This window comes from Pseudophryne corroboree, chromosome 11, assembly GCF_028390025.1.
Source record: "Pseudophryne corroboree isolate aPseCor3 chromosome 11, aPseCor3.hap2, whole genome shotgun sequence".
NCBI classification, from domain to species: domain Eukaryota; kingdom Metazoa; phylum Chordata; class Amphibia; order Anura; family Myobatrachidae; genus Pseudophryne; species Pseudophryne corroboree.
Genome location: NC_086454.1, coordinates 12,286,891 through 12,298,921, shown reverse-complemented (window position 1 = coordinate 12,298,921; position 12,031 = coordinate 12,286,891). Strand labels below are relative to the sequence as shown.

General features: G+C 46.3%; 1 long non-coding RNA gene across 1 annotated transcript in view; it reads right to left on the bottom strand.

Moving 5' to 3' along the window:
- Nucleotides 1-890: 890 nt before the first annotated feature.
- Nucleotides 891-12,031, bottom strand: part of LOC134970298 (uncharacterized) — a 266,541-nt gene continuing 255,400 nt past the window's right edge. The window contains exon 5 of the long non-coding RNA XR_010189763.1: nucleotides 891-1,603. This is a non-coding gene — a long non-coding RNA (uncharacterized LOC134970298). The remainder of the gene's footprint in view (nucleotides 1,604-12,031) is intronic.

Below are 12,031 nucleotides of genomic sequence, written 5' to 3'. Positions count from 1 at the left end.
ATAGCAGGTCCTGTGTGAAGTTGAATACTTCCCTGCTTTCTGCCCATCCAGGAATTGCTCCGCCACCTTTCCTGGAACAGCAGCCATTGCAGCAGCTATGTAGTGACCTGCTGGTCACAGATTAATAGGGTTTATACCTCCGTTTCTCCTAAATAATAATTGCAGGCTAATCTAATAATAGGTAAATTAAACATAAACAGCAAGAATTTGGGCAGGAGGGAGGGACATTCCCACAAAAAGAGGCAGATCTAAATTCAAGTCAAGCTTAAATAGTGCTACATAAAGGGAAACATCCCCAACTGTTCCTATAGGTTCACATAAACCAATAAAAACACTCTAATGAAAGCGAATCTACCTAGCAACCAGCATGGCCGCCAACAGGTCTGCCGAGCTCTGGTACAAGGAGGGAACATGGCCAATGGGGGAGGTGTGGCCAGACCTCCTCCTATAAAAAAAATGAAAATGATACGATACATTTATTGTCATTATGAAATTTCTCTGTCCAGCTCAGCGCACAGCACTGAGCAGCGTATGCTGGGCTTGGGAGATAGGCTGCTGCATCGTCAGTCACTTCTCTCTCTCCCTGCAACGGGGAAGGGCGAGGGGGGGCAATGGGACCTGAGCCCCCTCTGTGCCCCTCCAACAGGCCCGGGCCCAGGTAAAAACTAGAGTACCCCTCCCTTCAGGGCACCACTGGCAATCAGTAAAGAATAGCAGACAATCACAAAGAATTGAGAACTCATACATAGCCTCCTGCTTAGACAGCTCTCAGATAATCTTAATTTCTACACGTCAGATTTAAATTTGCTTATACTTTGCTGTCATTTTTAGATTGTAATAAATATTGGGGTTTACGCCCACACAGTAGCACTTTTTTTTAAAGCTGTTTATTTATAGAGAGAATTGTGCAAATCATTTTATCCTAATCCTGTGAGCCCACTGCAATCTGCGCTGATGTTTCTTGCACAAATTGACCTGAAAAATACAGTAAATCAAAGACAATGGAAGTTGTTGCTTTTCCAATAATTTCTTCAATATCTCTTCTGTAGACATTGAATGAACTTGGTGTGAAACTGTGAATGTGCAGATTCAATAATGCCTTTACACTACAGTATATTGCAGATACAGTACGTGCTGCATAATGATGTGGATATTAATAGATCACTACTGTATTATAAACTCTACTCACTTCATGCCTCTCCCTCTCCTCTGTTATATAGATTTACTTTCAAGAGATGTAAATTGCTTGTACACAAGAACTGACAATCTATAGTATTATCTATAGCACAACAGTCACCTGCTGTGTCTGTTTGCACAACAATGTAACACAAGAAGGTACAACAGACACTTATTTGCTGATCTCGCCTTCATGTTTACACAAATGTTTCTAGATGGTTAGTCTAAATGAAGGTTAGAGATGTTCGGTGGGTGATTCAGACTGTGCCTGCAGGGCAATCTATTCTCCCTGCGGGTTGTCAGTCAATGTGGGGGATCATTTCAGCCTGAAAGTGACTCATATCACACACCTCCCGCGTTCTTCATAGCTGCAGTGGGATTCTCTAGGAAGAGACTTTGTCTTGGCCTCTAATTGTCTTTCTTGATGCTGCAAAATATGTGATTGGGGAACAGGTGAGCAGGAGAAATAGATAAGAGAAACAATTTACATTTGTTGACCTTGGGAACATTTTTAGATGACTGGGAGCAAAGATACTGATTAAATGCATCAGAGTCAGCTAATGATGCCATCATAGGTAAATGGAAATGGTTTATTATATAGCATAGCTCAGGGTAAGGGTGCAGGGATGGGGGGACAACAACAGGATACAGTATGTTCTTTGTGTTTGTTACGAACTCAACTGAATGTACTGTGTAGAATGTGTAATTAGGAGAGAAAATAGGGGGATATACTCAGGGTCGGACTGGCCCACAGGGGTACCAGGGAAACCACCGGTGGGCCCCAATGCCTGACATACCTCCCAACTTTTCCCTTCTGTAAAGAGGGACACGACGTGGCCTAAGGAAAGGGGGCGTGGCTTCGCGGGAGGACCTGCGATCGCGAGCCACGCCCCCGTTTTCGGCACTGAAGGGGCATGCCCAGCGCTCTGTGAGCTGCTGGCATGCCCCCTCTCCCTCTGTCTCCAATGAATAGACGCTGTGCGCATGCGCACAGCGTCTATTCACCGCTGCTCTGCTAAGCAGGGCAGCGAAAGACAGAGCCTCCCAACTGCCCCCCCCCACCGCGGGACACTGCGGCCCGCGGGTGGGACAGCGGGACAGTCCCCAAAAAACGGGCCTGTCCTGCGAAAATCGGGACAGTTGGGAGGTATGGCCTGAGTGCCCACTCCTTCCTCTCTAAGGATCAGGTTCCAGACTGTGCACTTGTATTATACATGGTAGATATGTTGCATTACACTGCACTAGACTATTGTGTATTTCAAGCCTCTGTGGAGGCTGGCCACACCCCCTTTGTAGGCTGACCACACCCCTAAGTATGGGTCCCTATCACTGTATTCCCCCGGTGGGCCCTTCATGCCCCAATCCGACACTGCATATACTGTTTGGATATGGAGTGTGTGTACAGTTGTTGGTGAATGAAATGCTCTGGACTCAGTGTTTGACTAGGAAATGCATTACCACCCCCCATATTCTCTCCTAATTACACACTCAGGGCCTGATTCCGGTTGACCGCAAAAAATACTAAAAGGATAAGGGCGCATGCGCAGGGCCCGTAGAAAATGCGAACGACTTTGCCTGCCAATAAGGCGGGGGGGCAGCAACGTTCTGTTTCTTAGGCGGAAATGGAGCGTTGCAGTTGCGTGTCTTCAAAACAGGGGCATGGTGGTGCGGAGGGGGGGGGTAGAAGCGTGATCAGGGCAGCTGATTGACGTCACACTCAGCCGCTGCGATCAGAGAATGGTAGCGGGCTTCCTGCAGGCTCAGCCAGGCTGCACCGGCAGGAGGCTACCCAATTTTTTGCGATCAAGCAGAAATCGTGGTGCGATTGCAATTTCTACTTGGTCAAGGGGGGGGGGGGGGGGCAGCATGCTGTGCGGCCTTGCCCTGCGATGTGCGCCCCCCCGCATGCGGTCACAAGGATTGCTAATTCTGCTACTTAGCTGAATTTGCAATCCTTACTGAATTAGGCGCTCAGTACAGTACATTCAGTTGAGTTATTAACTTGCACACACATAGAAAATTTTAGGCATTGCGGTAAGCTTGGAGAGGGATATTTACCAACCAATCAGCTCCTTACTGTCATTTTTCAAACACAGTCTGTAAGGTGACAGGAGCTGATTGGTCGGTACTTTATCTCTCCAAGCTTTGATGCATCTCTCCTTGAGTCCTATTATATATGGGATAATGCACTCCTGACTGTGGAGTATAAGCAGAGCCGGCCCTAGCCAATTTGATGCCCTAGGCAAAATTTTGTCTGGTGCCCCCTAGCACCGCCGCTAGTTCTGCACCTGACCCAGCAACACTTGGGCAGTGGGGCCCACCGGGGGTTTCCCCTGTGGGCCAGTTCACCCCTGCATAATGGCACACAGTAATGCCCATAATACACATAATGCCTCACAGTAATGCACCTTACACATATGCCCCACATTAGTAATGCCCATAACACACATAATTCCACACAGTAATGCACCTTACACATATGCCCCACATTAGTAATGCCCATAATACACATAATTCCACACAGTAATGCACCTTACACATATGCCCCACATTAGTAATGCCCATAATACACATAATGCCACACAGTAATGTACCTTACACATATGCCCCACATTAGTAATGCCCATAATACACATAATGCCACACAGTAATGTACCTTACACATATGCCCCACATTAGTAATGCCCATAATACACATAATGCCACACAGTAATGTACCTTACACATATGCCCTACATTAGTAATGCCCATAACACACATAATTCCACACAGTAATGCACCATACACATATGCTTCACATTAGTAATGCCCATAATACACATAATTCCACACAGTAATGCACCTTACACATATGCCCCACATTAGTAATGCCCATAATACACATAATTCCACACAGTAATGCACCTTACACATATGCCCCACATTAGTAATGCCCATAATACACATAATGCCACACAGTAATGCACCTTACACATATGCCCCACATTAGTAATGCTCATAATACACATAATGCCACACAGTAATGCACCTTACACATATGCCCTACATTAGTAATGCCCATAATACACATAATACCACACAGTAATGCACCTTACACATATGCCCTACATTAGTAATGCTCATATTACACATAATTCCACACAGTAATGCACCTTACACATATGCCCCACATTAGTAATGCCCATAACACACATAATTCCACACAGTAATGCACCTTACACATATGCCCCACATTAGTAATGCCCATAATACACATAATGCCACACAGTAATGCACCTTACACATATGCCCCACATTAGTAATGCCCATAATACACATAATGCCACACAGTAATACACCTTACACATATGCCCTACATTAGTAATGCCCATAATACACATAATTCCACACAGTAATGCACCTTACACATATGCCCTACATTAGTAATGCCCATAATACACATAATGCCACACAGTAATACACCTTACACATATGCCCTACATTAGTAATGCCCATAATACACATAATTCCACACAGTAATACACCTTACACATATGCCCTACATTAGTAATGCCCATAATACACATAATGCCACACAGTAATACACCTTACACATATGCCCTACATTAGTAATGCCCATAATACACATAATTCCACACAGTAATGCACCTTACACATATTCCCCACATTAGTAATGCTCATAATACACATAATGCCACACAGTAATGCACCTTACACATATGCCCCACATTAGTAATGCCCATAACACACATAATTCCACACAGTAATGCACCTTACACATATGCCCCACATTAGTAATGCCCATAATACACATAATGCCACACAGTAATGCACCTTACACATATGCCCCACATTAGTAATGCCCATAATACACATAATGCCACACAGTAATGCACCTTACACATATGCCCTACATTAGTAATGCCCATAATACACATAATACCACACAGTAATGCACCTTACACATATGCCCCACATTAGTAATGCCCATAATACACATAATGCCACACAGTAATGCACCTTACACATATGCCCCACATTAGTAATGCCCATAATACACATAATGCCACACAGTAATGCACCTCACACATATGCCCCACATTAGTAATGCCCATAATACACATAATTCCACACAGTAATGCACCTTACACATATGCCCCACATTAGTAATGCCCATAATACACATAATTCCACACAGTAATGCACCTTACACATATGCCCCGCATTAGTAATGCCCATAATACACATAATGCCACACAGTAATGCACCTTACACATATGCCCCACATTAGTAATGCCCATAATACACATAATTCCACACAGTAATGCACCTTACACATATGCCCCACATTAGTAATGCCCATAATACACATAATTCCACACAGTAATGCACCTTACACATATGCCCCACATTAGTAATGCCCATAATACACATAATGCCCCACATTAGTAATGCTAGTAGCTTTTTTTTATAAGACTTACTTTTGCTTGCAGGCGTGCTTGCAGTCAGTGTGTGCGTCCATGCAGCTCCCTGGATCTGTGACTGCGTTTTGTGAGATGGAGATGGCAAGATGGGTGGGTGGGTGCTTGCGCTCGCACCCGCTAATGTGACCTCACAGGGTATGCCATCCTGGCAGGGGAATTTTACGGCATGGACTGACTAGGAAATAAAGTGTGAGGAGAACACTGCCCATGGTATGTCCCTGCAGACACCTGGGGTTTGCACAAGGATAAGGGACACGCACAGGATGGCAGGGTCCCCCTGCCCCATGTGCACAAGCAGTATAGGTGATGTCAGATTTATGTGGAGCAGTCTTCCAAATACACATGTGGTATCATAAGGAGTCATCCAGTAATAACCTTATATAGTCAGTGAAAATGTCACAGGTCCAGGAATTGCAGTTACTGGGCTTCTGCTGTCTGTCTGGGGTCTCACAAGTCAGGGGCATTCAAGCTTATCGGAGGGAGTTTAACAAACTTTAAGGGACAGTGTGCATTCTGTTTGACAAATGTAAACAGCAGTGTATAAAAGTACTGATTGAATACATTTGGAAAGTAACAGTTAGTTTGCAGACTGTCCCTCCCAGCATAAGATACTGCAGGGACAAGCTTGGATGCCCCTAGACATGCTTGGATGCCCTAGGCAAATGCCTATCCTGCCTATAGCTAAGGCCGGCTCTGAGTATAAGGCTATAGTTCTGCCACTTCCATGACATTATTAAGCAGAGCGGTTTCAGGCCATTTGCTTTTATACAGTCCAAATACATCAAGGTGACTCTAATATTCTTCCACTTTGCAGAGTACATTATTCATTATAACTTATAATACATATTTTTCTGCAGTATTGCTTTCATTCTATATAACAAATACGCATATTTTATTGCTGCACCGTAATACACGGCATCTTGAAAGAGATAGAGAACGCAGGGCTGTATCCTCACAAAGATGACATGTTTGTGTGCTGTGCCTTAATTATGCATCACACAATATAAATGCATGCAATTTGCCGTCTCCATTGGAAAAAAATCTGGTTAAATGTTCCACTTTCATATGCTTTATACATGAACACAAAGCTATCAGTTCAGCTCTTCCCAAGGTTACAAGCCTTATCCGAGCTCCGAGGCTTACTGCAGACCAATCATGTTAACAAATAACAGCTCCCGCAGCCTGTTATGTCACCCTGAACATGTTTCATCAGCATAAATCTGTCTTTGCAGATTGGAGCTGACATCATAATCACTATGTCATAATTGTTTAATATTTCTCTCTGTTCTATATCTTCCCACTTACAATAGTCTCTCCCTTGTCTCCCTCCTTATGCATGATGCTGACTCTACAGCTGTTGTGGAACTACAAGAGCCAGCATGTCTTGTCATCCAAAAGGTTAGCTGGGCATGTTGGGTCTTGTAATTCCACTACAGGTGGAAAGCCAGCTACATTACCACAAAGTATCAATCTGCAGAAATACAGAAGCTATATGCTTGGATACTGTTTAATTCAGATATCATTAGATTAGTGGTTCTCAAACTGTGTGCCTAGGCTCCCTGGGGTGCCTCGGGACCCTTGCAGGGGTGCCTTGGAATGGTGGTCCAGGACTAATTGAAATTATTTATGGTCAATGGTGGTCATTCCGAGTTGATTGCTAGCTGCATTCATTTGCTGTGCAGCGATGAGGCAAAAAAATGCGTATGCAGCGCAATGCGCACGCGTGACGTACTATTACAACAAACTATGTAGTTTCACACAAGGTCTAGCGAAGCTTTTCAGTCGCACTGCTGGCCGCAGAGTGATTGACATGAAGTGGGTGTTTCTGGGTGTCAACTGACCGTTCTCAGGGAGTGTTCTAAAAAACACAGGCGTGCCAGGAAAAACGCAGGCGTGCCAGGAAAAACGCAGGCGTGGCTGGGCGAATGCAGGGCATGTTTGTGACGTCAAAACAGGAACTGAACAGTCTGCAGTGATCGCAAGCGCTGAGTAGGTATTGAACTACTCTAAAACTGCGCAAAAAAACTTTGTAGCTGCTCTGCGATCCTTTCGTTCGCACTTCTGCTAAGCTAAAATACACTCCCAGAGGGAGGCGGCATAGCGTTTGCATGGCTGCTAAAAACTGCTAGCGAGAGATCAACTCGGAATGACCCCCAATGTAATAGGCAAAACCAGTGCTGGTCGCTGTCAGTCATAAACTATCCGGACAAACAGAAGCCAATCTTGTCCCTCACCACATTATTGAACCTGAGGATGACATATAAACACAATTCACTTAATATAATATTTATTTCTAAATTTCTCAATAAGAAATTTTTGGCCTAGGGGTGCCGTCAAAAAAATTCTGATACCCCAGGGCGTCGTGATTCAAAAACATTTGGGAAGCGCTGCATTAGAGGGATGTTATACCAGCATTACATCATGTGCACCTCTCACTTGCTCCAGGTTGTGCGGTTCCGGGCTTGGTTGCAGGAGTGATCACAGATGGGAAATCACAGAGCTTTGCTTGGGGCTTATTCATCCCCTAGCACCGATGGCTCTCCGTTATGTAGGTATGTAACGTGTTATAAGTTGCAGTGGTGGATCACAAAGTACCAGAGATCCAGCATTGCTCCGGCTGCTCCAAACAGCTGCTGTCCTGAGAGCTCTGACACTTTTGTGGCTACTAAGTGGCATTCACACGGGTGTGGTTCATTGGGCTGACCCTAACTAGGTCGACAGGCATTAGATCGACCACTATTTGTCGACAGTGAGTAGGTCGACACCTAAAATAGGTCGACATGGTCATGAGGTCAATGCGGAAAAGGTCGACATGCAAAAAGGTTGACATGAACCCCAATTAGTGCACCGTTTTCCCTTCACTCGCCATGCTTCGGGCAAGGTGCCTCGCTCCGCTACTACTGCGCACGGCACAGGTTACTATTCCTGCGGGTGCAGGGGTGCTGCGAGTGGGGTAGGGGGTCGGGAGGCGCAGCAGGTGGGGGAGGAGCAGGGTTGACGCGGGTGGGGGAGTGGCAGGTGCAGGGGTGCCGAGGATGGGGGATGAGGTTCATAGGCGCTGCGGGTGGTGGAGTGGTGGATGCAGGGGTGCCGCGGTTTGGTTAACGGGTCTGGAGGCACCACGGGTGTGAGAGGGGCGGGTGCATTGGTGCTGTGGATGGGGGTCCAGTGCCGCAGGGGGGGGATTGAGGGGTGAGCGCGGGGGTGCCTTGGGTGGGGGAGGGGCAAGCGTGGGGGTGGGGTTGGTGGTGGAATGATGGGCGCGGAAGTTCTGCGGATGGGGGAGGGGCGGCTGCGGGGGTACCACAGGTGTGGGAGGGGTGGTTGCGTGTTGCTGCGGGTGGGGGAAGGTGTGGGGGTGCCGCGGGAAGGGGAGGTGCAGGTGCTGGGGTGCCGCGTGTGGGGAGGTGCGGGGGTGCAGGGTGTGGGGGAGGGGCGGATGTGGGTGGAGGAAAGTGCGGGGGTGCCGTGGGTGGGGGAGGTGTGGGGAGGTGCAGGGGTGCAGCGTGTGGGGGATGCTGGAAGGGCAGGTGTTTGGTTCAGAGTGGAAATAGACACAGCGGCGTTTGGTCAGGCAGGGAGCGCGACCTCTGCGTCTTAGGAGCATCAACTACTCCCCAGAAAGTAAAAGGATCATAGCCTGCATCCAGCCACCTCTCCTATATATTTGGGCAGATCTGTAACTCTATGACTCAGGGGGTGGGATGTACTAACTTCTCCCACTCCGTTATCTGGCTTATCGCATGCTGTGTGTTCTCCTCGTTAATAGGATCACCGCCCGCTCCCCGTAGTTTTCTCCTCACTGCGCTTCCGCCTTATCACCGCTGTGGCCACTCAGTCCTGAACTCTCCATAGCGGTTGATCAGCGCTGCGCTCCCCCTGTCAGTCATGCATGCGCACACTGGTTATGTCACACAGCAGAGACAAGTGACTGACAGGGGGAGCGCAACGCTGATCAACTGCTATGGAAAGTTCAGGACTGAGTGGCCGTGAGGGTGATGAGGCTGAAGCGCAGTGAGGAGAAAACTACGGGCAGCGAGCGGCGATCCTATTAACGAAGAGACCACACAGGATGCGATAAACCAGATACCGCAGTGGTAGAAGTTAGTACATCCCGCCCTGACCCAGATCGTGACTCTGCCCAGTGTTAGGAAATGAGTCACAGAGTCACAGATCTGGGCTAATATATGAGATTGACAAAAATTATACAAAAATTTACAGCTAAAATCATGTAATTTTTGCAATCCAAAACCAAAAGTTCTCATTTAATATCCAAATTCCGAACCACAGGTAGATCTGTACCCGTCCTCCTGGCTTTGGTTTGTTTAGATTAACAAAATTCAGGTGTATTTGGATTTCTGGAGAACCAAACCGCACATCCCTACTTACAACTAGAGATGAGCGGGTTCGGATTTACTTGGTTCTGTACACCAGAATTATCGCCATTTCTTATATTCTGGATTGTTCTTATTGGCTAACCAAAATATGTGACGTCCGATAGCCAATAAGGAGATTCGGGTAAATCTGAGTACTTACAGCATACTTACAACATTCAGTTTAATTAACAATTCTTTAAAATAATTTAAATTGTATTCATGTTTGAAAATTCGTTCACTTTATTTTTATTAGAGTTTATTGCTCGGCATCCAAAAGCGTGTTACGCAGTGAAACGCAGTTTCATGTGCGGTTCTACCATATACTGCCCAATATCCCCAGGACAGAGCATGTGCCAGCATCTGAAAGGGACATGGTTATACTTTGGACGGATTACGGCACAGTATACTACCAATGGAATAATAATACTATCAATACTGAATTTGTCAGGCGTCACTAAAAATCAGTGCGCACTGTGCTATGTTGCGTACGGAGAACATGAACAGATGATATCGCTGCGTTGGCGCTGCCTGCCTTCATGCATTGTCAGCAGTAATGCTGCACATCTGCATTTAAGCAATCCACACGACTGGCCGCCGGCCAAGTGCCACTGTGCACCAAGTGGACTAATTAATATTGCTCCACCTTCATGTTTATAAGCTGTAAACCTTTACAAGAATCTTCCGTATTGCTCAGCAATAGCTGTGCTGTAATCTGTATGTTATGGCAAATCCAATATTTCTAGTGAGTTTTAATTTTCTATGTCGAATACCCTGTATTTAAGGGTGCATTAAGTCAGATGAAATTTTTTTCAATATAAGCCTACTTAATCTGCGGTCCAATCTCCCTGCAGGTTACTCACAAAGAAGCCTTATAAAGGAGGCCTGGTATAAATACTGTACACAGGAGAACAGAGCAATGGTCACTAAATTACTAGTTAAACAAGCAGAAGTACTTGAATCTCTTCTCCCTAATAATTAGTGTAGATACATTGATGATATTTAAGAGGTCAAACTTTAGTCAGAAATGATTGTAATTAGTCTGGCTGGTTCTTGAGCAGACGGCAGTGTTTGTTTGCCTTGTATCCGCATGTATGTCCTGCATTTAGTAAATCTGTTTGGACTTCTTGGTTCCAAGGGGGTAATTCAGAGTTGATCGCAGCAGCAAATTTGTTAGCAGTTGGGCAAAACCATGGGGGTCATTCTGACCCGATCGCACGCTGCGCTTCTTCACAGCCGTGCGATTGGGTCGGAACTGTGCATGTGTGGCGGCCGCATTGCGCAGACGCATCTTTTCCCGGCGACGGCCTTTACCGGACAGCGACGCCTCCAACGAGGAAAGAGATTGTAGCGGTGACCGCAAGAAGATTGACAGAAGGAAGGCGGATCCGGGCATCAATTCACCATTTTCGGGGTGTGGAGATCTGAACGCTGGTGTGTCAAGGCGTTTGGAGGGCGGATGTCTGATGTCAATTCCGGGACCAGCAACACTGAAGTGATCGCACAGGTTAAGTAACTCTTACCCTGGTCATGTTCTGCACAAAACTTTTTTGGCATAGCAGGGCTGCCTTGCTATGCAAAAATACACTCACCCATAGGTGGCGTCTAGTTGATCGCACAGGCTGCAAAAAGTGGCAGCGTGTGATCAACTCATAATGAGGGCCCATGTGCACTGCAGGTGGGGCAAATGTAACATGTGCAGAGAGCGTTAGATTTGGGTGGGGTGTGTTCAAACTAAAATCTAAATTGCGGTGTAAAAATGAAGCAGCCAGTATTTACCCTGCACAGAAACAATATAACTCACCCAAATCTAACTCTCTCTACACATCTTTTATCTGCCCCACCTGCAGTGCACGTGGGGGGTCATTCCGAGTTGATCGCTAGATAAAAATGTTTGCTGCGCAGCGATGAGGCAAAAAAACGGCATTTCTGTGCATGTGTATGCAGCGCAGTGCGCACGCGCGACGTACTTTCACAATAGCCGATTTAGTTTTACAC